The sequence below is a fragment of the Felis catus genome, chromosome E2 (genome assembly GCF_018350175.1).
Source record: "Felis catus isolate Fca126 chromosome E2, F.catus_Fca126_mat1.0, whole genome shotgun sequence".
Taxonomy (NCBI): Eukaryota; Metazoa; Chordata; class Mammalia; order Carnivora; family Felidae; genus Felis; species Felis catus.
The window spans coordinates 52,179,395-52,203,624 of NC_058382.1; the positions used below are offsets into that span (position 1 = coordinate 52,179,395).

The following is a 24,230-nucleotide window of genomic DNA, read 5'->3' on the forward strand; positions in this document are numbered from 1 at the left end:
AAGGAGTAAGACTGAGAGATTGAGGGCTCATCTATGCATGGCACCAGCACAGCCGTGGCTGAGGGCACATCGCCAGTGAGTGGCATTGATGGTGCTGCTAATGACAATGGAAATGACAAGTGCCACGTGTCCCTAGCAACTCGTAGGAAAGACGGACAAATCAGGGCTTTTCCCGTCTCCCAGCATTTAGCTGTGCCTACAGCAGCCTGCTGCTTTTCCGTTCTCCTAACGGCCGTGAGCAACCTCAGATCCTTCTGGAAGCAGGTTGGTCGTGAACTATAAATAATTCGATCAAGAGGCCCGGGCCCTGCCCCTGTGGGTGGGGTCACCGTCAGAATATGGGGGTCAAGCGTGTGTGGCCGTGACCGCAGCGGTGACATGCTGCAGCCAAGTCCTCAGATGCTGAGTAGACCCCAGCGGGTGGGGTGGACCGTCACTGTCCTGTGCCCTCACCTGGCAGTGCGCGAGGGGCGGAGGCGAAGATATTTACCACCCGAAAGTTAGGGAGGCTTTTATGAACTGGGCCATCTCTCCTCAGTCCCCATTTTTCCTTGCGTCTCCGAACTCTCATTAATTTTTCACAGGCTTGTGATGGATAGTTTTTATTTATTCACGTCTGAGGTTCTGTTGTGTGAAAAGGACTCATTTTACAACATTACATATTCATGGCTTGGGATAGATGGGATAAGGAACTTATTATTAATGTGTCACTGTGGGAAACTTACTCCAGTTCATTTGTGAACCTTGTTAAATTTGGTGTGGTCAGCAGACACGGTGAAGTTTCGGGTGCGTTCCCTCGATGGAGGGCAAAGAGTTGGCTGTTGCTTCCCCTCGATTCAGTGCAGTTGAGTTTATATCTTCTTTTAATATTTGGAAATACTGATCTGAGGGTAGAAAAGAACATCGGAGTGAGGTGGGGGCGGACAGCAGCGATTAAGTAGAGAAAGAAGCTCCTGTCTCCTTGTCGGATAGCCTGGCTGCCCGGGCTTTCTGTGGCTCTCCTCCCAGGGGCATATGAGGGGCGGACCCCTTCCTAAAGGCGAGGTCCAGAGCCATGCCCTACCCCACCTCCCCGCCGTGCCTAGCATCTCTCCTTGGGGCACGTTGCACATTCCTCCACCTCTTCAGTCCTCCTGACCTCTGCTCTGGGTTCTGGGGTCTCCACTTGCAGCTCCCACTGACATCACAGAATTCCTTGCCCTGGACAGATAGAGGGAATGTCACCATACCATCTTGTAAATCAAAGCTGGGGGTGGAGGCAGGGCCCAGTAGGGAGCCCGGCCCAATCTGCTTCAGCGTGAGCTTAGAGGGGAGGAAGCATATGTTGCACTCAGTTCTCTGCAGAGACACACTCTGCTCTCTGGTAGGGACGGTGTGCAGAGTTTGCGGGATTTGTGGGGGTCGCTGTGCGTGTGCCAGTCTGGTTCAGCAGCGACGTGCCCAGTGGTCGCTGCCCCTTAACAGACTCCTCCTCGCCGAGAGAAAAGCAGAATAAATGCACGGGAAGGATGCATTTTGAAATCTGGAAGTTCTCCAAATCAGGCATCGGACTTGAAGAGTGTCCAAAACGTTAAGAATCATGTGGTGCCTCCTTGGCCACATGTCATGGGGATTTTCAAGCCTAGGATTTGTTACTGATAACCTTGTCCTCTACAGAGGTTAAAAAAAAAATTGAAATTCTCTTGATAATCAAAGCAATTAGCTTACGAAGTTGATGCTGGGGTGTACCCGGCATGAGTAGGGGACAAAGGAATGAAATATGCCTTAAAAGGCATCCTCCGACGATGTTTCCATAATGCAAACCATTTGTTTCTCGCCGGGATTCCATTGGCGGTGCGCTGGTGTTATATTGCCATTTATATTGGAAAGGCAGACAGCGCGAAAACTGTAGTCTATTAAGAGTTTGTGAGTGTGTGCATGTGTATACAGTGAAATAATATCTAGTGTAATGTGAAGTGACAGTCAAAATTACAGCTTTTCTCTCGCCGCAAGGGCACTTCTTTGCCAAGTATAGTAATATTGTTGTCGCAGTGTTCAAGGTTGTCAGCAATTCTGGCTTACTCTGCAGAGAGTCATAATAGTGTGTGGAAGGAAGGAGCTTCCTGTCAGGGGAAATACTATAATTTTGATATATATTTGTTGGTGCCAAACTGCAATTAAATAGGAGGTGTTGGAAGAAGGTTTTATTTAACCAGCTTGAATTTGTTAATTAATTAGCAAAAACGTATATTTGGAATGCTTCAAGAAGCGGTTCCGTGATGTTCGCATAACTTGATTCCACGCAATTGTTTTTGTGTTTGTCTGTCTCTTTGGAGAAAACAAAACACCCCCTCCCTGCAAACAGTGCAGAATAAAATGTTTTCAACCACCAAAGGAAGGGAAAAGTAAGACACCTTGAATAATCTTACCTCTTACCTCTTTGGGGGACATTTCTTAGCCTGTTAATGTTTGGAGTTCTCCCCTGGTGATCCAACAGACGTGTAGTATCTGGGGCAATGTCTATTACGTGATTTAACTTGTACCTTGATGAGTTTGTGATTACGTTAGAGGACTTTGCAGGTGACTAAAGGAAAAAAAAAGAATCGTCTTGGCAGTTTCTGTGTGTGTGTGTGTGTGTATGTGTGTGGATTAAATTGCTTGCAGGACATAAGTCCATCTCTGTATACATGGTATCCACCTCTATATGTGTAGTATCCACCCCTGTATATATTGTATGCACCCCTGTATATATAGTATCCACCTCTGTATATATACTATCCACCTCTGTGTATATCGTATCCAACCCTGTGTATATAGTATCTACCTCTGTATCTATAGTATCATGCTAGCTCCCATGTTTTCGTTACTTGGGATAGTAACAAGTTTCTTAGTGACCGTTCCTGTTTCCATCCTGAGAAGAGAATGAGGGCGTCACCAGAGTGCCCTGTAAGCAATTCTGATGAAAAGGACTTTCTTTTTTGAATAAGTAGAAAAAAAACAGTGGGAGACTTAAATAGGGACAGATGTATTAAAAACTCTACTGCAGTTATGTGTTGAAAAATAAGTAACAGAAGGATTGTGTTGTTTTAAAAAAGAGATATTTAAGGGTCTTGAAAAAGCTATGTGTGTGGGGGGGGAGATTGGAGGGGGGGAGAGCCCTGCCCTCTCATATCGAGCATTTTGCAAATTAAGTGAGTTTCATTCTCCCATAAAATAGGAATCCAATAACATTTTATATGATCATAAAATGTGTCTACTTTTGTCTCCATCTTTTATGAAAAAAAAGGAAATATTCCCAAAGTATATTACAAAAAATAATTAATAAGCAACCTTTCGTAGTTATTTTCCAAGGTTAATTATTACCCTAAGAAATCAATTTCAATTTCTTCGGTTTGAGAGACTCGTTTGTGACTCGGTGTTTCCAAAAAAGGGAGTGAGTTAAGATGCTAAATGGGAGCCTTCATTCCCTAGAGAGAATGTCTTTGCTGCTGGCTGTGATTTATCCGGTGCTGTCTTGCCTGTTTATGCCCCATGCCAGGAGAATGTATGGAAAATGTAATAGAGCTATTAGGATCTAGTGTAGCAGATTGGTTACAGGAGGAAACAAAAGTTGTCTTCATATTGTTAAAATAAAAGTGAGATACCCTTGAGTCTTCACAAAAGAAAATAACTTGGCCCTTAACCTTCCTGACAAGCCTGAGCTAACGGAGCCGGGGGTCCAGGGAGGCAGCCTGCATCTCTTTGCATGGTGATCACTGCTCCTGTCCTGAGACAGAGGTGAGCACAGCCAGGAAGAGGGAAGAGACACTCCAACCTGCAACTATCTCCTGATGGAACACAGGAAACCAGAAATGAAGGGGATGACTCCCATCTCGCCTCGTGGCGATCTTCTGTAAAAGTCATCAAAGTCACACTGTGTTTTCACCAGGCACCTGAGTTTCTTGAGCCGGGACTAGAATGTTCGGGGCCATTACGGCTAACCATGGTAGGCTCTCCCCATCGGGGGCCACACTTTGGCAGTGGTGGGATTTCCTCTCTGATTCAGTATGTTCTTCAAGTACATGGAAAAAAAAAAGTTTGGGCGCACCTGGGTGGCTCATTCAGTTAAGCCTCCCACTTTGGCTTGGGTCATGTTTTCCCAGTTTGTGAGTTTGAGCCCCACGTTGGACTCTGCACTGACAGTGGGGAGCCTGCTTGGAATTCTCTGTCTCCCTGTCTCTCTGCCTCTTCCCTGCTCGCTCGTGTGCTCGCTCTCTCTCTCTCTCTCTCTCAAAAAATATATAAATAAATAAACTTCAAAAATAAAATGCTTTCCTTAAAAAAAAAAAAAGTTTATTTCCCCACCTTTAATCTACTTTATATTTCAGTGTTTGGCTTAGAATTTCCCATGAGTTGGAATGGTTGATTTTCTGTATTTTGCATGTGTTAAGGTGAACATTTCAATACTTTGTGACATTCATTGAAAAAAAAAATGCAATAACCTCTAAGGATGAGGTGAGAGAAACAGCCAGTCAGCTGGTCTGTATATTGATTCTTTATATTGGGGATCTCCAACAGACTGGGGGGCAGAGGGGTCTGGGTTCGAGGGAGGGGCTACGAATAGTTAATCAGGATGCTCTCCTTGTACATGAAAGAGTCTGAGTTCAAACTAGCTTACCTGGAAAGGGTCATTATCGGCTCATGAATGTAAAGTTTTCTGCAAAAGTCAGCAAGTTTTCTCTGTAATAGGACAGATAATAAATATTTTTGGCACTGTGGGCCACGTGGTCTCTTGTCACAATACTCACTCACCTCTTCCTCTGTAGCAAGAAAAGCCACAACGACGATGGGTAAACCAGCAGGTGTGGCCATGCTCCAATGAAACTTTACTTATGGAGACCAGGCTTTGGATTTCATGTAATATTTCACGTGTTAAAATCTATTCTTTCTTTCTTCAGCCATTTAAACATGTATTTTTAGACACTGGGCTGTTTGAAAACATGGGGCTGAGGTCCAGATTGGGCTCAGTGGTCTGTTTGCCAGCCCCTGGTGTAGAGTCTACTTGTCCCAGAGCTTAACTATGTCATGAGGGCCCCGTCTTTAACCTCTTGATTTTGATTTTTTTAAAAATTGTGTTCTTCCAAGAGAGTTTTCTGAGTGGGGATCAAGCTTGCCACTGATACGGACTAGCCCTTCCGCAACGGCAGCAAGAAGCCATTTCCCTCACTGTCCCCACCCAAAAGCCGCAGCGAGAATAGGATTGGCCTGGCTTGAGGCAAGTGCTACCCCTGAATCATTTATGACCCACAGGATGCGGTTCTTTGGTCCCAAGGCCTGGCCCTACGTGGAGTCTGGGAGGCCCAGCTCCCTAATGAAGAAATGAGTGCCATTTTGGCCACAGACAGGACATGGGCTTATATCCTGGACAGTCCTAGGTGTCGCTTCCAGACTCCACTGTGAACCTTTTACAGTCTTGCGTTATAATTTTATTTTTAGATGTCTCTGGAGACCTCAGGAAGAAGTCCTTTCTGAGTATGGCTTCAGAAAAGGAATGCGTAGGGTGGTTTCTTATTGATGACTGGCAAAGTATGGGCCTCTGTAAGTCACACTGCAGCTCCTTCCTGGAAGCAGAGCTCAAGGCAGGCTTCTCGTTCGGTTGATCTGGGACGTTGCGCCTTCGCAAGAAGGGGGGTGAGGAAAATGGCATAGGGCAGGGGGAGTGGCCCGGCTTCCACCCGCGCCCATGCGGAGCTCTGGACTATGAAGCTGGAGCGTGGATGCTGCTTGAGACAAGGGTCTGGCTGGCTGGCAGGCAGTGATTAGCCAGCCTCTGCCAGAGAAGGAGGCTTAGTGGGCACAGCCCCAGGTGAAGCAGAAGGGGGTAGTTGTGGCTTAGCAGCCAACACTCAAGAGCCACTGGGCGCACCTGCCAGTGAGGGCATCTGCGGTTAGGAGGCAGCATTGTAATAGGCTGGTCTGCACCAGAGAGGCTTCTCTCAGCCCTCTACCCATGGAAGGAAGAAGGATTTTGGCATCAAAATACTCTGCAGGCAGTGTACGTACCTGGGTATTAACGGACGCCCCAAGTGTGGGTCTACGCTTTTAAGAAGTTTAAACCTCTCTTTCTGACAATGGCCTCATACCCGCTTTTCCACCTTCCGACCTGTTTACTTCAACAGAGTGATCCTCTAATAACTTTTGTTTAGTGAAACTCAAGCCTTTTCAGGATGCTGTGCTAATGTCTTCCTTCCTTAATTGAGTAAATATATTATACACAGCTGGGTAGGTGATTTCCTTGCTGGCCTTGCTGCTACAATTTGAAAATGGATACAATTTTCTTTAACTCACATAGAATGAATGAGGCATTTATTCCTGGTTTCCTGTGGCTCTCCTCCTTCAGAAAATGTATTTACATGGGTATTTTTGAAGCACTTCTTAAGAAACTGAAAAATTAAAAAGGGGGGTGGTGGAAAGCCAAGCCAAACCCCTTACCCCTCCTCCAAACAATGGCTACATTGTGACAACAGTGGGTTGAGCTAAATTCAGCTACGTCAAGGAAGAGCAGTAAAAGGAGACGGATTGTTCTCTAAGCTTCACTTTATTGGATATTGTAATTGACATATAGTTGTCATTTATAATCATCTGTCCATTCTTGTGAGTTGGGAGCAGTAAAGTTAATTGTGGCAGCTCATTTGCATTAATCTCACCTCTGAAGGGTACAGTAACCCATTAATATCATGTCATGATGAATTATCACAAATAACATTGAACATATTGATTAATGATCTCTGAGATTTGTATCTCGTTAAAACATTTTGTTAGCTCTTTAAACTTTTAAGCCAACAACCATTGCACGTAGGAGGTGTTCGAGTCGTCTACTAGGTGGTGGTGGGGAGTGGCATACATTGGCAGGGTCACTGGTTTAAGGAGTTGGACCACTCAGTTCCCATTAGATTTTTTTCCCCCCTCTTCAAGAAGCCAAGCACATTTTCTTGGTAACCTCCTCCTACTTTTCCCTGGATGATGGTTTCTTCAAAACAGCGGCTTCTTTGATTATAAAGCATTTCTGATTCTCGACTGGAATGATTTTAATAAAAGAGTTTTTTAAGTTATCTATTCAGTTCCCCAATTGCTGGCCTTTGGAATCTCTTGTCTACCTAGATCTGCTTGTTACTTTAAAGTGCACGTGTTTTTTTTTTTTTTCTCGTCCACTGCATCAAAATTTCTGAACTTTTGTGTTAACATAAATATAGACCATATTTGGAATGAGTTGTTGGAGATGAAATAAGGTCACTTAAAAACATGACTTACCTTCGTTTTATAAAACTTCATTCCTCTTTTCTCGGGTGCTTTCATTTTTCAGGTGATTGTCCCGAAGGAACAAATATATTGGCCCCACGTGTCATGTGGGCATTAGTGAAATTATTAAAAATCCTCTTTAACAAGCCCTTTGTAGAATTTCCTGGTAGAAGTTTCAATACACTAGGTGCAGTGAAGTAAAAAGTTGGCCTAAGAGTTGAATTGCAAAGGTCCTTCTTTGCGGCTCTTTGCTTCACAGGTTGTGAAAGCTCTACAATGTTTGATCTCTCTCAGCTTACATGTTCCTTCCACCTACCTTTAGCATTTGCTCTGTTTTGTCCAGATAAGTATTTAACAAGTGGCAAATACGGAGACTGGTCTCCTCTGCTGTTTGCTGTTTAGAGAAATTGGACCTGATGGTCCTGAAGTAAGGGTGCTTTGAAGAAGATGTCATTAATGCCCGGCTAGAGAGCCGTTCTAGAGAGGGACCGAGGGCAGCAGCTGCTGGTCTGGGGCCCTCCAGCCTGGGGCCGGGGCCCCGCACGGAGGGCAGGATGGTGACCCCCGTGCCTGTCAAGCAGCCGGCTCCCGGAAGGCTGGAGTCACGGGTTCCGACGGTTAGGAAAAGGCAAATGCATGAGAGCTGTGCGCTGGTGGGGCACAAGGCAGCCATTATGTACTGTTTGTCCCTTTAGCCAGCAGGTAAGGACAGTGTTGCCATCCTTCCTTCCCTTCAGATGCTCACTTTTATGAAGGGGTCTTAAAACAATAACCGGACCATATGTGTAGCAATCTTTGGGCCTAAATAGCTAAGGACAAAGTAGATTGCTTTTTTTCTAAGGGCCACTTTCCTTTCCCTTCTTTGTCAGGCCTGCGATGTTCCTCACCCACTGAGTATTTAATATCTGTGTTTTCAAATCAAAGAACAAGCTTTTTGTCTCCCAGGATAGTATCTTGTAAAGCCAACCTCTTTATTACTTCACTGGTTTAAGGCTTTATTACTTGCGATCCAAAGCCTGCTAGTGAATTATGCATGGTACGTTCCTCAGCATCTTCACTACCCACGCTCCCGCCACCTTTTTGGGGGGCCCGGAAAGTACAGGGAGATCACAACGTGTGTTCGTTTCTACCCACGGTATTAATCCTTATTCATTTTAAAAAATCTGCTAACGGAAATATTTCCATTCAGCTCATTAATCAATTGTGATTTTCATTCCCTTGTTTTGTAAAAGCTGTTGCAATAAATACTTTTTTTTTTCACAAGGCGAAAATCCAAGAGATGGATGCAGCCGGCGTAATTAATTGCACCCAGTTACAGGAGATCAGCAAGTTTGTGAGATTCACATGCTGCTCTTCCATATGGTTGCCCAGTAGGCGAAAAATTTGATTAATGTTTTGAAGTAGATTTTTTTCAGCAAATATTACAGCCCCAGATGAGGTGTTTTTTTTTTCCTTTCTTTTACTTTCTAGTATTGTTAGGCTTAGCTGAAGAAACCAATCCTCTGATTTAAAGCTTAATAATATTGTGATCTAGCGAAAACTTAACATGCAATAAAAATTGCAGTCTGCCTGCCTCTCGTGGATACAGAAAAATAATGCGTTATGTCTTTGTTTGTAATTAAGTAAAACGTGAAAGTCAGATTCTAGGACTTGATTTTTACCCCCCCCTTCCTGAAAAGAAAATATAACTGTGGTTTTAATTGATGTATTTTTGGTGTGATTTATAAACAATATATATGGGCAGACTTTTAGAAGTGTAAGGGAACAGTAAACTAAAACACAAAAATGAGTCAATGAATGGCTTCTTATTAATTGCTGCTCATACCAATGAAGCCACCCTAAATATGACCAGGTGAGTGTCATAGAAAAAAATTTAAGCTGTTTCTACTGTTATCCCAAAGGTATATTGGTTTCATAACCACTCAAGACATTCATAGTTAATTTCTCCTTTATTTAGAAAAAAAAAAATAAAAACCTCCCGATTTTCTTTTTTCCAAGTTAGAAAGTCTGTTTTATCTTACGGCTCCTTGTCATGCTGGACACCCATGCTTTTATGTCACTGCCCCAGTGGGGTCATGCTCCAGCTTATTTTTTTGATCACTGGGTGGGAATCAGCCACTGGGTGACATAATGGGACAAGATATGGTAGGCTTGACCTTGGCGTTCAAAACAACAACAAGAGATTTTGGAAACGTGGGAACTGGTGATGCGTTTCGCAGGGAAAAATGAAATAAGACGAACTTCTCCCCTTTGGCAGATGAGGCCTGATGCTTCAGATAGCTTAGCTTTTCTGTTTTGCTTTGCTTTTGAAACTTAATGATTTCTAATTGCCTAAGCAATATATGACTCTCCTTAAACCTCGATGTCTGCTGGAAGGACTGTTAGCTCAGGTGGTTAAAGCCTGATCTGTTACTGGGTACCAAGCTCATTTTGAATCCTTTGTCATGGAGTCATGAACAAGAGCCGTAACTTTGACCCGCCACTGGTCCGGAGAGAGACTCAGTTCAGCAGGAACCGAGTTACCATTGAAAACAAAGCTAACAGTATTTGCTGTCCTCTATAAGATGTCACACATTTGCTGCTTTCTTCCTCTGCATCTAAGACATTTTAAGGGCTCGAAGTGCCCTGTTTCCAGTGGCTTCACAAGGAACCGGCTCAGTCAAGGTACAGGGGCCAAGGCAGAGACCAGGCCAGGAGGGCCATCTCCTCTGATTTTGAGTTAGTAAGTCAAATCTTTGAAGAAAAGATTAGATACTTTTTGATAATATTAGATGTGTTTGATCGTTTCACTAAACTAGGTTTATAAATCTTTTTTTCTGTATTATTTTTATCTTAATGACCGTGTGGGTAGTAATTATCTGTAAAAGGCATGAAAAGAAGAAGTGTTACAGTGACAGCATATTTTTAAAAAGTCTGAAGAAACCAGCACAGCCTGTCTTCCCTAAGTTTGGGCTGAAGCTCTTTTGTTCACGTTCGGTGTTATCTAGTTAGAGATTATGATAGTGACGCAGCTTTGGAAACACCCTTTAGGAAAACATTTGTCTAAGATTTACCTAACTTTTTTTCTTTGTCAGTCAGCCATTCCTGGTGAATATTTTTTAACCAGGAAGTTTAAGCAATCCGTCTCTGAAAGCCTACTACATTCAAGACAGTTCATACAATTGCTTCCAATTACAGCCTGGGCTTTTTAATGGAAAAAAAAAAAAAGGAAATAGTTTAAAGTTTTTATTTAGTATGACAGTTGCAACATGAATGATACATGGTCAGTTGGCAGGAGACAGTGCATCGAATTATTTATGAGTTTATCTTTTTTTTTTTTTTTGCAGCACCTATTTTATATATATATATACACACACACACACACACACACACACATACATATATACGTATGTTTGTATATATATGTGTGTGCAGTTTATTACTGAGTCATAGTATGAATGGCTGAGGGAAATGTTTGAGAGGGTCTGATGAGGGCCAGTGCCTTATGGCAATGAAAGTCGTGTTAGTTTTATTCACAGCAGGTGGATCTAGGTTGGTCTGATTTTTGTTGTGAAGTTATGGTCCTGGTGGTTGTTTGAATAAAATGCGTTTGGAAGCAACAAGCCTGTTCACAGAGCAATATTTTGTTTTATCAAAGGAGAAGAATATATGTCTTGTCCATCTTTCACGAGTAATACATCCTTCTACACGATAGCATTGCCCGAACAATCATAGTGACCCTTTATATCCTAGAGGAGCCCGATACATTTGCAACATCTCCCTTTATAAGTCTTACTTCCCTAGAAGTAATCCTTTGGAGAACGACAATTCCCAGAGTATCATTTCCCTTAGATGAAATTTCCTTTTATTTGAACTAACCGCGTTGGATTGTAATTTACAGGCTCTGTCGGTATACAGTTGTTCAGATCTGGTATTTCACCCGCAAGCATCCATCAGTTGGGTGGACGTTGGCGCATTTTTCAAGCGGGAAGAAGTCCAAACAAATATAAGAAGGGAGGAAAAAAAATACCATCCTGGAGATGGGAAGAAAAAAGAATTATCCTTGGGGTCTCACAAGTTGAGATCGTTGCCTGTTGCCATGCAAAACTAACACCCAGCAGGGAGGTTCTGCTCTTCTCCCAAATTCTCAGTTAACACAAGGTGCCCTGGCAGCTGGGAGCCAGAGAGAGTGAGGGTCCTGGCTGAAATGCGGTGCAAGGCGGCTCTCGAAGAAGTCTTGCTGGGAGCACACAGTGCTGGAGGGGAGAACTTTACCTGGTGCTGGCAGCGAAACTTTGCCAGTCTGTTTCTTCCCCCGCTTCAGGCTTGAATAAATGAGCGCTAATGATTTTTAAGGCGTTTTTTAAGTGATTTGTCTTGGGAATGCTAAATTGGCAAGAATAAAACCTAGGCAGGAAAGTTGATTTTTGATGACCCAGAGAAGGCATGTCCTAGAGTGATTTAGTAAGGCTCCAGTGGTCTAAGATTGTTCCACATCAGGGAAAGTGTACAGTTCTCAGAATTACTTACTAATGAAAAAAAGAGGTGGGGGGGGGGGAAGGTTGTTGGGCTACTGGGCATTGGGAATGAGCAGCAGCTCTTAAGATGAAGTGTTCTGAGAAACCTTCTGCCATGGGGATCCAAGATAGTGCCTTCCTGAAGAACGGTTTCCCTTGTCCCGGAACGAAGGGGACAGGGAAACTCCCAGATTCCCGTAAAGGTAGAGGGGTCGTTTCATGAACCCAAGAAAGCACAAGAGATCCAAGTGTATACATACATCCCAGTTCTCAAATCAAACCTATTGTTGCATTTTCTACGTAACCAGTATTTGAAAAACACAGTGTTGGGGAGTCTCATTTTCTTTCGTACTAGCTTGGGGGTGTGAGTGGGTCTGGTTCTTTTTAGGAGGCACTGAGTAAAATAATGTGTACTATGGAGAGAAATGCCCTTTACTTGACAGGTGTTTTCTTCAAGTTTTCCGAGTCTACAGCATGAGTCAGCCTATCACAGATTTGAGGATATTCATTGAGAGTTTTAGGAGTCACTTTATTTTTATTTTCGTGAAGAGTGAAGTAATTGTATCTCATTGATAATCAGAAGCTTATCAGCCCATGAATTCAGTTACAGGTATTTAAAGTCACTTCTATTAATTCTTTAAAATGAGATTGCTGCGCACGCGTGCACACACACACACACAGATACACACATTTCCATTTTTCTCTCTCTCTCTCTCTCTCTCTCTCTCTCTCTCTGGAGGACTTGGGGTTGGTCAAGCAAACATCATACGGGCATTTACTTAGGGAGCACTCTTCAGACTGACATGTCAATATCTGCCCACGTGTTTATTTGTAATTAAAGTTAAAACGCTCTAGAATGGCTTTACCATTAATCTAAAAACATAGAGTCGTTTCCTGGGGAATGATATATGACAGTTTGCCCTGCGCTTCCTCTGAAAAGGAGACTGTTCCTGTGGCATTGTTACCGAGCGTGGCTTTTCCTGTAGGGCTCACGGCTTAACTGTTTCAAACTCCTGTTGTTCTGTAAATCTGTCAGAAGGGTCTGCAAGGGACCATATTTATGACGAGAGTGTAGAGTGGTCAGTCTAAAAAGCTCCTTAGTGTAGTACTTTGAATTTTAAATTACACACATAATTCAGAGGTAATGTAACTTGCAGTGTCGGACTTTCGTCCATTCCGTTAAATGGAGAAAAATGACTGGTGTGAGGAATGACTTATTGATTCTTGGTGGGAAAATGACTTCTGTAATATAGGAAGTATGGTAAAAGGAATAGCTTAATTATTTACGGAGCACTTTTCAAAATATGCTTTTACAGCAGTACAAATTGTGTATATACAAATCGTACAACTGGATTCTTTTTTTTTTTTTTAATTCTTTCTTAGAGGAAAGTTATGAGAAGGCTTATCGTATTTAGTTGCTAAGGCAAAGTTTAATTTTGCTTAAACTCTTGGTGGCTGTAACTAAGAAAGGTACAAGGAGCAAGGAGAAGTTTCTAAATACCTTAAAAATATGATTTGTTCTAATTGCCATTTCTTATTTATGTTATACTTACGCTCACTTTAGGGGAACTTGACTGCCAAGATTTACAAAATACACTTCTCTCTCTCTCTCTCTCTCTCTCTCTCTCTCTCTTTGTCTTTCTGGTTTATGATGTTTTTCAACAGTGTCATGAACTCACTTAATCTGATTTCATCAAGTAAATATATGGGAAGTTGAAATGACATATTTTAATCTGGCATTTGAGGAAATATTCATAAAATATCAGATAAAATATTTATTTTGGCCTTTTCCTTCTGATCTCTCTTTTGATTCAGTGTGTATTCTTTGCTTAAGGACCACAGCCTAATGTTATTTTGACTGCAGTTCACAGTGTTGGCAGCCTTTCAGATAAACAGCATATTTGTGGTTAATTGGTTGAACATGTTCTATAATTATAATTATATTAAAACCTTAATGTGCTTGAACATTTGCCCACTGAAGGCCACTTGCGTGAACTACGTTATGTTTCTGTCATTATAACTGAGCTGTCTGGGGCTGACATTCAGCAATTGAGGCAGGACAGGGGACCTGGGAATAGCACAGAGGCTTCTCATTATTTCCGTCAGAGACCGCTGTTTGGACAGTTTTAGAAGTTGACCATGAAAATTGCCGTCTGGTTGTTACGCGGATCCCCAGGTTTCCATCTGCGGGCTAACGTTTCTTCAGATTTTCAAAAGGGGTTGGCTTGGCTTTTTATCAAAGTTACACAACGGCTGTAAAAAGCAAAATTAGCACTTTATCAAGTTTGGAGCAAATTGCCAAGGCCACCAGGGAGCCGGGAGAGTCACCAAAGACCGCTGCTTGGAACTGGGCAAGGAGCCATCTTTGAAATGAGCAGAGAGGTCTGATGGCCACCAGCTGAGGAAGGGAGCCTCTTTTTTTCTGCGCTGCAGCCATGCCTTTTGGATTGACATGCCGGACTGGTAGCCCCCTGGGACTTGTCAGCTGAGAATCTTCTTTGCAGATACTGAGTCAATCATACCGTGGTATCTTACGCTGGTAAGAGTATAAACCAGTGTCTGTGACGCCCTCGGGTTTTGCACGAACTGAGGATGATGTTTACATTTTTAACTGGTTGAAAGAAAGAGTGAAAAGAAGAACAGTATTTCCTGACACATGAAAATATATGAAATTCGAATTATAATGTCTGTAAATAAATTTCTTTTAATGTTTATTTATTTTTGAGAGAGAGTGAGAGAGAGCACCAGTGGGGGAGGAACAGAGAGAGAAGGAGACACAGAGTCTGAAGCAGGCTCCAGGCTCCGAGCTGTCAGGACAGAGCCCGACACGGGGCTCAAACTCGCAAACTGCGTGATGGTGACCTGAGCCAAAGTCGGACGCTCAACCGACCGAGCCCCCCAGGCGCCCCAAATAAAATTTGATTGAAATATGCCACAGCCATTTGCATAGGGATCGTCTTGGGCTGTTTTTCTGCTGTCAGGGTAGTGTCCTGCTTTGCAGAGACCCTGTGGCCCTCACAGCTGAAAATACTTACTTTCTGGCTTTTTTGTAGAAAGTTTGCCACCCCTCATCTAAACAAGATGTCCTTCATTTTCTGTGTCCCACCAGAGCAGCGAGGGTTTTAGTACCGGGCCAGAGAAGGGGATTTGGGTCGGATGAATGAATGAATGACCTGTCACACCAAAGCTCTGAGTGCACGGAAGTCTGTTATTTTCTTATCTTTGGCCTCGCCCACCAAACACAGTTTATAAAATTTGAAAATCTGTTTCCAAACATGTTGGGATTGATTTTTATGGTCTTTTAATTAACCCAATAAAAATGGCAACAACACAGCAATTTTAAGAAAATAACAGAGCCAAGTGATTTTTTTTTTTATGTCTCTGCATGCAATCCATATTACACCCACATGCAGTATTTATATGGTCCAAATAATTATCTTTTGGACTTAGAATGCTTTAAATTAGGATTTACTGAAAAGATTATGTTCTATTTCATAAAAAAAAAAGAAAGGAAGGAAAAAGTTCTTCTCAAATTTATTTCTGTGTTGGAGGAATTCTGGCATTGCAGAATACGGCAGGAAATTCCATTAGGTTGAAATGTGCGGCCCTTACCCTCAAGTATTTGGAGGGATTCATAGAAGAGCCAAGTGCATTCAGACAGACCCCGGTTGCCGAGCTGAGCGTGCGTTTTGTCAGAAGACTTTGTAAGGTTTTCAGGAATGGGTTAGAATGGTGAGGGTTCCCAGTGCAGAATTCTTAGTCCAGAGATTTTTCTGCCAAAAAGGTAGAAAATTCTAGAATCTCATGAGCGCACCCCCACCCCACTCCAATCCTGTGGGCGCACTTGATCGTCACCCTTCCTTGCTAGTCTCCTGTTCCTGGCCTGGCAGCCACTTCAGCCTCTGATGTATCTGAGCCTTTCTTCTGTCTGACGCAGGTGGGCCCAGCCCCGGACTTTGGAGTCCAACCAGAACCTAATCCTTGCATCGTCTGCTTACCAGCTGTGTGGCTCTGGGCAAGTGACCTCACCTCTTTGAGCCACTGGTTAACTCAGCAGCAAGATGGGCATCTCACATCCCCTTCTTGGTGTTGCTGCAAGGATTCGGAAGGAGGACGTTGGCAGGTCACCTGAGGAACTCTCTAGTGTGTACTTAGGAGGCAGGGAAGATTTGTCCTCTTGCCCCCTCTCTTGCCATTCCTATAACTGAGCCCAGGCTTCTTTAGAAATGAAATCTAGACAGATGGTCCCCTCTTCTCTTGTGTATCTCCTGTGACAGCCCAGCACCATTTTGTTGGGTTGTGTGTCCTCCCTTCCTTCCTTCGTCTCTTCCTCTTCCTTACAGTGGTTTTAGGATCTCTGGGTTAGTTGTCTACTCTTCAAGGTCTAGGGCAGTTGGACGTTGCTCCCCATCCCATGCTGGTGGCAGGATTATTAAATAGGTCATAGAGTGGGTGGGAGCCTTTGACTGGGTACTCTTGGCTCCAGCCTCGTCTGGCCAATTCTGGCAGGATCTTATCCAAGCACATTCATACCCTCCTACAAGGTGATTGAGAACTTTCCTTGGGCTTCACTCACATTTAGCAACCAGGCTCCCTACATAGTCCTGACTGGTGTCCTGCCTTCCACACTTCCATTCCTCTGCTGCTGAGCCCTGGGCTGGTCAGCCTCCCTTTCTCCTTGTCTAGGTCACTCAAATGGGGCCACACACCTTCTTCCTGCCTCAGGGGCTGACTTCCTCTGATGACTTCCTTACCGCTTGTCCAGTTTCCTCTCGTGTGGACCTCACTCAGCACCTATGTGCCAAGCCCAGCAGGTTGGGGATGTAGACATTGAGGCAGACTTCTTGCCTCACGGGCTCTCAATCAGGGAGTCCCGGCCACGCATCAGTGCTGTTACTCACGGTCTGCCACTGCCTGGAACTCGCCCATCTCCCTTCTCCAGCCTGCCTGGTTTCTAATCGTTCTTTAAGGTTCAGTTCTGGTGCGTGCGTGTGCGTGTGCGTGTGTGTGTGTGTGTGTGTGTGTGTGTGTGACTGACTCCCTCCTGCCAAAACCACCAGTTCTTCATCCTTCCATTCTTTCTGTCCTGTGTAGATTTCTATCGTATACTCACCCTGCTCCGTGAAGATCATCTATTTGTGTTACCTGTGTTTTCCCCACTAGACTGTGCACTCTGAGAATGTTGTAATGATCTAACACAGCTTTTTGTTCCCATGAAGCACCAAAGGAAAAAACAAAAAAAAAAGAAGTGAGAGCTCCATCAAAGTTTGTTTCATGATTGTGTGGATGACTCAGTAATTAAATGAACAAATGGATGAATGAGCCAAGAACTAGATCTGGCCCATGGGAAACAGGTACCTTGACTCGGGGCTCATGCTCCGGAAGATCCTTTGATAGGTCCTGCTCGGAAGCGGGGGGCCATTCCCTGCCCAAGATGCCATCACCCTGGCCTGGTTCTCGGTTTCTTTGGGGCTACCACAGGAGAGTGGTCAGCACCTGGAGGAGATTCAGGAGTCCCATGTCGTCTTGCAGTTGTCGTTACAGCTTCATAGATTACGTGTGCTAGAATGGGAGAGAGTGGCAGGGATTAATCCAGACCGAAATGTGCAAATCACTTGGCTCAGATGTTGTTTTCTGGATAGGGAGGGACAGGCCATTGCAGAAGAAAGAAGCGCTGCTGACCGCACGCAGGATGACGTCGTTATCTGAGGCTTTGGTTACTGACGTTCTCAGACCGAGGCCGGTTCTCTGTCGTGAGCACACCCCAGACTCGCGGGGCCTCACCTACAGCGGTGCTGATTGAGAACGTCTGGGGTGGGGCCCCGGGTCTGCATGCCCAGTGGTTTCCCACATGCTGCTGCTGCTGGTTTTGGGGATCACACTGGAGCGAGCGCCCTGCTAATCGCAGCTTCGGAGTATTGACTCCTGGGAGAAGATTCCCGCCATCGACACCTTCTGTCAGTCGTCAGCAGGGTAGAATCTTAATTTCTAAGCAGGAGGAACATCAGAGTCATTTTAGCAAAATGCTTTTGCCATCATTGCTTTTAAATCGGCCCTACCAAGTGGGAAAACCACGAGTAAGGTTCTTTTATTGAGATAACGTGTTGTAAATACGAGTTCGGTATCCCATTTGGAGAATACAAAGAGCCCTTCCTTGAACTTATTTTGTTCAAGCTACCTGTATTGTTTGGTGTTTCCTGTAAAATTGGATGTCCCTGCCGCAGATGTTGGTTTTGCGGTAATAATACTTTTATACATTAAAAAAAAAATCCTGAGATGAAAATGTAACTTAGTCTTATTATTGTAATCTCCCCTTTCCTTTTTTGCATGGATCATTTGTTTGCGAACTGGTTATTTCAGGAAGGGCTCAAAGGTAATTTCATGGTTTATAGCATTTATATTGGCGGCTTTAATGAGCAAAACATATTGTTTTCTAATACACAAAATGAGGAATTCACATACATATAGATATTATTTTCATTTCCCAATATTACATGTATATCAAGTTCAGGACATGGAGAACAACCACATAAAAAAATTATACTTTTGCACACAGGGGAAATATGAAAGTTTTGTAGTGCAAAAAAAAAAAATAAAAATAAAAATCAACTTTGCTGGCTTATGAGATGATTTTATTTTTAATGAATCCAAACGATAGCGGGAGCTGCTGTTGTGTTTGTGCATCGAACAGCAATTCATATCTAAAAACGCAGTAACATATGGCTTTGTTATTATTTAGTTTAGAAATTTATGCACCTAAAGGAGTTTCGAGAGCTCTGGGTCCCATTCAGATGTTGTACACAGCAACTAAACAAGATAAGCTGGAACAGGGAGTTTCTCATCTCTAGGTTATTAAGATTTGACCAATTCACTTTTTTTTTTTTTGGGCCATGTTTATTAAACTCAAGAACTTTTTTGCATATTTGCTAATGATTCTCTTCCCTCTTTCTCATTATGTTTTAGAATGCTGAATTTTTTTTTTTCTTTTCAACCCAATAAAAAATATGTCCTGGATTGGAAAAGAGTACCAGGTTCTTTTTCTAGCCCCGGAGTGAGGTGGCTTTCTGGCCTGGTTCATGTGATGTCCTGGGGAGTCATTGACACCCACACGCTCCCAATCACAGACCTTTCCCTCCCGTCCAGATTGTGTTTGTTTTATGGCCCTCGCACGGAGCATGCAGCTGTGTAAACCCGAGAATGGTTTCTGCACAGCTTTGATCTTTGCATGGATCAACAGTTGCCCTCAGTCCCTGAACCCTGCTCCACGGCCCCGGTGTTCCTTGGATTTTTCCATTTTCTGGTAATTATGGCATTGCGTAGGGAGCCTTGCAACAGCATCCCCCACGACTTCGGGTACAGAGTTTGGAAGAAGCACCTCAAGGCTGTCGTTTGTAGAACCTTATTAAGAAGTGATTTTCATTTGATGCCAAAGAGATATGCCATTTAGTTTCCTCCTAAGAGGCGATCTGACAATTTCAAGCAGGCTGCTGGAGTCTAAGGAACTTGAATGTATTATGGACTGAATAAATGTTTACAGAACAAATGCAGTTTGTTTTTGCTTTCTGGCTACTGAGGAGGTTCAGTCCTTCCACAAACCATGGCTGGATACCTCCATCAGCGATGGGCTATCCGGCTGACACAGTGTGGCATTAATTTCCAGTCGATAATCTGGGTGCCTGTCTATGCCTAGGGGAATACAAAAGTCCTAGAAACTGTTCTTACAATCCAGTAGGAGGCATAAGATCTTTGCTCTAAAGTCTTTGCTTTTATGTGGGGGTTCTGGAGAAGGAGCCACGTCTCCCATCTTGGGCGACCCTAATGGTCTACAGAGCTGGGCCATAATGCCGAGGCAGGGTGCCGAGCTAAGACATGACAAGAGGTCTTTCCTCAAAAGAACATCCTGGAAGGCCGCCAGCAGCAGAGCAGATGAGACTACAGGGTTTCTGGATTCAGATAGACTTGTGTCTGAATCCTTGCTCTGTCCCTTACTGTCTGTGTGATCTGGGGGGATTTGTTTAATCTTCGTGAGCCTCAGTTTTCTCACCTATAAAATGGGATTAATAGTCTCTGCCTTCTAGATTGTGAGAGTGGAACAAGATAATGTATGCAAATTCTTTGACACGTTGTGGGTCATAGTAAATCGTCAATAAACATCAGCTTCTCTTACTGCTACACTTACAGCCACTGTTCTTACTTTTCTTATCCTTTCTCTTCCTCCCATTCTTCCCCCTCCTCCTTTTGGTAAAGGTTCATAAAAGAGAAGATATTTTGTTGTTGCTGTTGCAGCCAGCATTCCACTTTGCTAGGAGCCCAGGAGATATTTGGGAGAATGTTCTGAGATTAGGTTAAGCAGTGAGTCTCTAAGATCTGGGGTGGATGGAGCCACATCTTTATCAGCGTCCTCAGATCCCTGAAGAATGACTCCTAGAAAGAAAGCCTCTTTTCTGGAGGATTTTGAATGCCAGAGCGAAGCCTGGCGGTGGCAGACAGAGGCCATGTTATGTGACACAGTTGTTTAAAAGTGAAAGCCACCTTCTTCATGTGAACTCTTCCTCTGTTGGTGCCTCACCTCTGTGGACCCTGAGAGTCTTAAGTATGCATCTGGTCTCGATCGCTTGAATGGAGTGAACCCCGTTGCCTACGTTTATTAGTACGAACAACGAAGAAGAGTGAATGATTGGGCCTGGGAGTCCAAACTGACACACAGACTCAGTTTACGGTGCCCTGGTTTCTTCTGTGTTGGTTGAGTAGAAATCCCATTTCTTCTTTTTTTTTTTTTAATGTTTATTTATTTTTGAGACAGGGAGAGACAGAGCATGAATGGGGGAGGGTCAGAGAGAGAGGGAGACACAGAATCTGAAACAGGCTCCAGGCTCTGAGCCATCAGCCCAGAGCCCGACGCGGGGCTCGAACTCCCAGACAGCGAGATTGTGACCTGAGCCGAAGTCGGACGCTTAACCGAACGAGCCACCCAGGCGCCCCAGAAATCCCATTTCTTTATCAACCAGGTGGTCATCGGTGTTGCCATCTAAGGACTTGGCCTAAAGTTTTGGGTCAAGTGGTCCCAGCTGGAGTGTGGCGAGATGAGGCAGGAACCGTCTCCCAGAACCCAGGAGATAGAGAAATCTGAAGGGCCTGGCCAGTCCTCTGGCTCATCTGGGGGGGGGGGGGGGCTGCCTACAAGAGCAACTTTGAGAAGTACAGATCATTAAATTGCTGACGAAGGACCAAGCTTGAACCAGAGGGAACTGGATAGAAATGAAGAGACAGCTTCATTTTTTCCAGCAGTAATCATGGAGTCTGTTTAGTTTTCTTTCCTTTTGAAAAAGTAATTTAATCTGGAAAGTGTGTACATTTAGGAGTAATTTCCTGGGCAGGCTTCATAACTAACTTTCTTTCTTTCTTTCTTTCTTTCTTTCTTTCTTTCTTTCTTTCTTTCTTTCTTTCTTTCTTTCTCCTTCTGACATCTCTAAATAGTTCTTTGTGCAGTGGCATTACTAACAGTTCAACTTTTTTAGGAAATGATTCATTACTTTATAATTTCACTTCACTAACCATTTTCAGCCATGCAATAAATTTAAATCCTTTACTATCAAGATAACATTTTTTCTCCTGTCAGTGAGATATAATGATTGGAAACCATTTTTAGAAGTTGACCCTTTTTGGGATGGCTCTTAGGGATTTGTCCTTTATGCTAGCACATAACTTGTAGGGTGTTAGTGTTTCTAGGACAGGGGCCCCAGGCTGCAGAAATATATTTTTTCCAAGTGCCCAGAATAATGCCCTTTACAGTAAGCGTGATAAAGAGTTTATTGGGTGAATGGGAAAGAGGAGAATGCTCATTTAAAGCATGTGGCTCTGAGGACCATCATTTCCAAAGAACAAAGCATGAATGATAAAGTCAATTGTTAAGGCATCCTTTACCCTTGTGAAAATCGACTGTGAATTGGGCAAGGTCAGTCAGCTCAGTGGTGCAGCATATTGAAGAGGGGAGCCCTAAAATCCACCAGGCCTCTTCACCTGCCACTAACTTGCTGTGTGATCATGTGGGAGTCACTGAACCTCTCTGAGCCTGTTTCCGTACCACTTAGCTGAAGGAGATGAACGTCTAGAGTTTTAGGAATGTTCTTTTTTTTTTTCTTTTTAATGTTTGTTTAATGTTTGTTTATTTTTGAGAGAGAGAGGGAGAGCATGAGCGGTAGAGGGGCAGAGAGACAGACAGACAGACAGACAGACACAGAATCAGAAGCAGGCTCCAGGCTCCAAGCTGTCAGCACAGAGCCTGACGCGGGGCTCGAACCCACAAACTGTGAGATCATGGCCTGAGCTGAAGTCGGATGCTCATCCAACTGAGCCACCCAGGCGCGCAAGGAATGTTCTGAAAAAAGCTCTCAGTCTGGAGATCTCAGCAATCAGACCCCCTTCTCTACAATATTAACTGGAGCAACTCCCACATTATCCCTCCTTTCCGCATGGGGACTTTTCTTTGTATGACATACCTTAAAACGTATTTTTTTTTTAAAGTTAATTGAAACACTGAACTTGTGAAAATAACAGGTTTTAAAACTTTTTGGTGGTGAAAATTATCAACCATACAGAAAACATAATCAAGACTATAATAGTGCAAATGAACAACCTATGTAATATGACCACCACCTAGATTCAGCATTTACTAACGTTTCACCATGTTTTGTCAGTCCATCCGTCTTCCTACCCTACCCATCCATCCATCCGTCTTTGTATCCATTCATCCATCTCCCCGCCCACCTACCCATATACGTGAATTGCAGATGTTGACACATTGTACCCGAAAGTACTTTGCCAGGTATCTTTGAAAACTTAAGACATTTTTCTTTTTTTTTTTTTTTTAATTTTTTTTCAACGTTTTTTATTTATTTTTGGGACAGAGAGAGACAGAGCATGAACGGGGGAGGGGCAGAGAGAGAGGGAGACACAGAATCGGAAACAGGCTCCAGGCTCTGAGCCATCAGCCCAGAGCCCGACACGGGCCTTGAACTCACGGACCGCGAGATCGTGACCTGGCCAAAGTCGGACGCTTAACCGACTGCGCCACCCAGGCGCCACCTTAAGACATTTTTCTATGTATCACTGCTATCATGCTTATCAACTTGATAATAATTTCTGACATAGTCCATACCCAGATCTACCTGGTTCTTCTCAAAATGTCTTTCACAGATTATTGTTCTCATTCAGGGTGCAGTCAGTCAAGGCTCACACGTGACTGGATCTTTTTCTTGTGTTTTCAATAGAGTTTTTTTTTAGGGGGATCCGGGTCATGGGGAAGGTTCCTCCCGTCTGGATACTGTGGATCCCGCCAACTTCCTTTTAAAGCCAGTGAGGCTTTTCTTTATTTTTTGGTACTTTTGTGTTGTCAAGGAAACTTAATTTGTTGTGCGTTTTGTTGTACTTTTGTAAATCTGGATTTGACTTCCAGGACAGCTTAGATTGGCTTTGAGAAGGATTTCCTTTGGGGAAACTTTCGAGGAGAGGAAAAAAAAATCTGTTAATTAGAATTATGGGAGAGCGCTGTATTTATCTCAGGCAGGATAGGGCTCCCAGGGCTCTGTGCTGCGGCGAGCAAGACCAAAAAAAAAAAAAAAAAAAAAATTGCGGAAAGAAAGATTCAAGTCTCAAGAAATGAAAGCCCCAAGACCTCAGGGCTACTTGCCCATACATAGAGTGCAAGAGAGATAGAAGCTTCGGTCAGGACTGCCTCTCGTCACTGTCGGCTCCTCTGGGGAACGAAGGGCACCCGATGGCAAATACACCGCCAGGGCCTATGGACCCTGGGCCGTTTGGTAGAACCCCTTTGGCGGGGCCAGGGGAGGTCAGGATGACCCGCGTCACAGAGAGGGGATTATATTCCCATAAATTTGGTGCCTGCGTCAAAGTAACTTAACTCTAAAATTAGATGAGGTTTTTGAGTGTGTTTATCATCCTTCTAGGCTCATGAGTTTGACAGGCGAATATATGACAAAACTCTTAAGTCTTAGGACTTTCCTCCCACCCTTTTCCTTGGCCCAGCACAGCTTTGGGTGCGGGCTCCAGAGAAGAAAACCCAGTGGGGTGTTCGCTTGCAACAGTACCCATTGCTTACTAGCAGACATGGTTTGTTTTCCCCATACGGTGACTTTAAAAACAATTTTTTAAAGTTTATTTATTTAACTTTTTTTTTTTTTTTAATAATTCTTGAAAGAGAGAGAGCGCACGAGCAGGGGTGAAGCAGATGGAGAGGGAGACACAGAATCCAAAGCAGGCTTCAGGCCCTGAGCTGTCAGTGCAGAGCCCGAGGTGGGGCTTCAACTCACGAACCATGAGTTCATGGCCTGAGCCGAAGTTGAAGTTGGACGATTAATCCACTGAGCCACCCAGGTGCCCCTTATTTATTTATTTTGAGAGAGAGAGAGCGCGAGCGCATGATCAGGGGAAGGGCAAAGGGAGAGAATCCCAAGCAGG

At 43.8% G+C, this 24,230-nt stretch overlaps 1 protein-coding gene and 1 long non-coding RNA gene across 6 annotated transcripts in view; one reads left to right on the forward strand and one right to left on the reverse strand.

Annotated features, from left to right (window-relative positions):
- Positions 1-24,230, forward strand: part of WWOX (WW domain containing oxidoreductase) — a 983,070-nt gene that overhangs the window by 159,185 nt on the left and 799,655 nt on the right. The window lies entirely within an intron of this gene.
- Positions 564-6,469, reverse strand: LOC109494640. The gene is made up of 5 exons (XR_002149635.3): positions 6,307-6,469; positions 4,637-4,698; positions 2,416-2,563; positions 1,139-1,200; positions 564-884 (listed from the first exon to the last, which is right to left on the reverse strand). It is a non-coding gene; the product is annotated as an uncharacterized LOC109494640 (long non-coding RNA).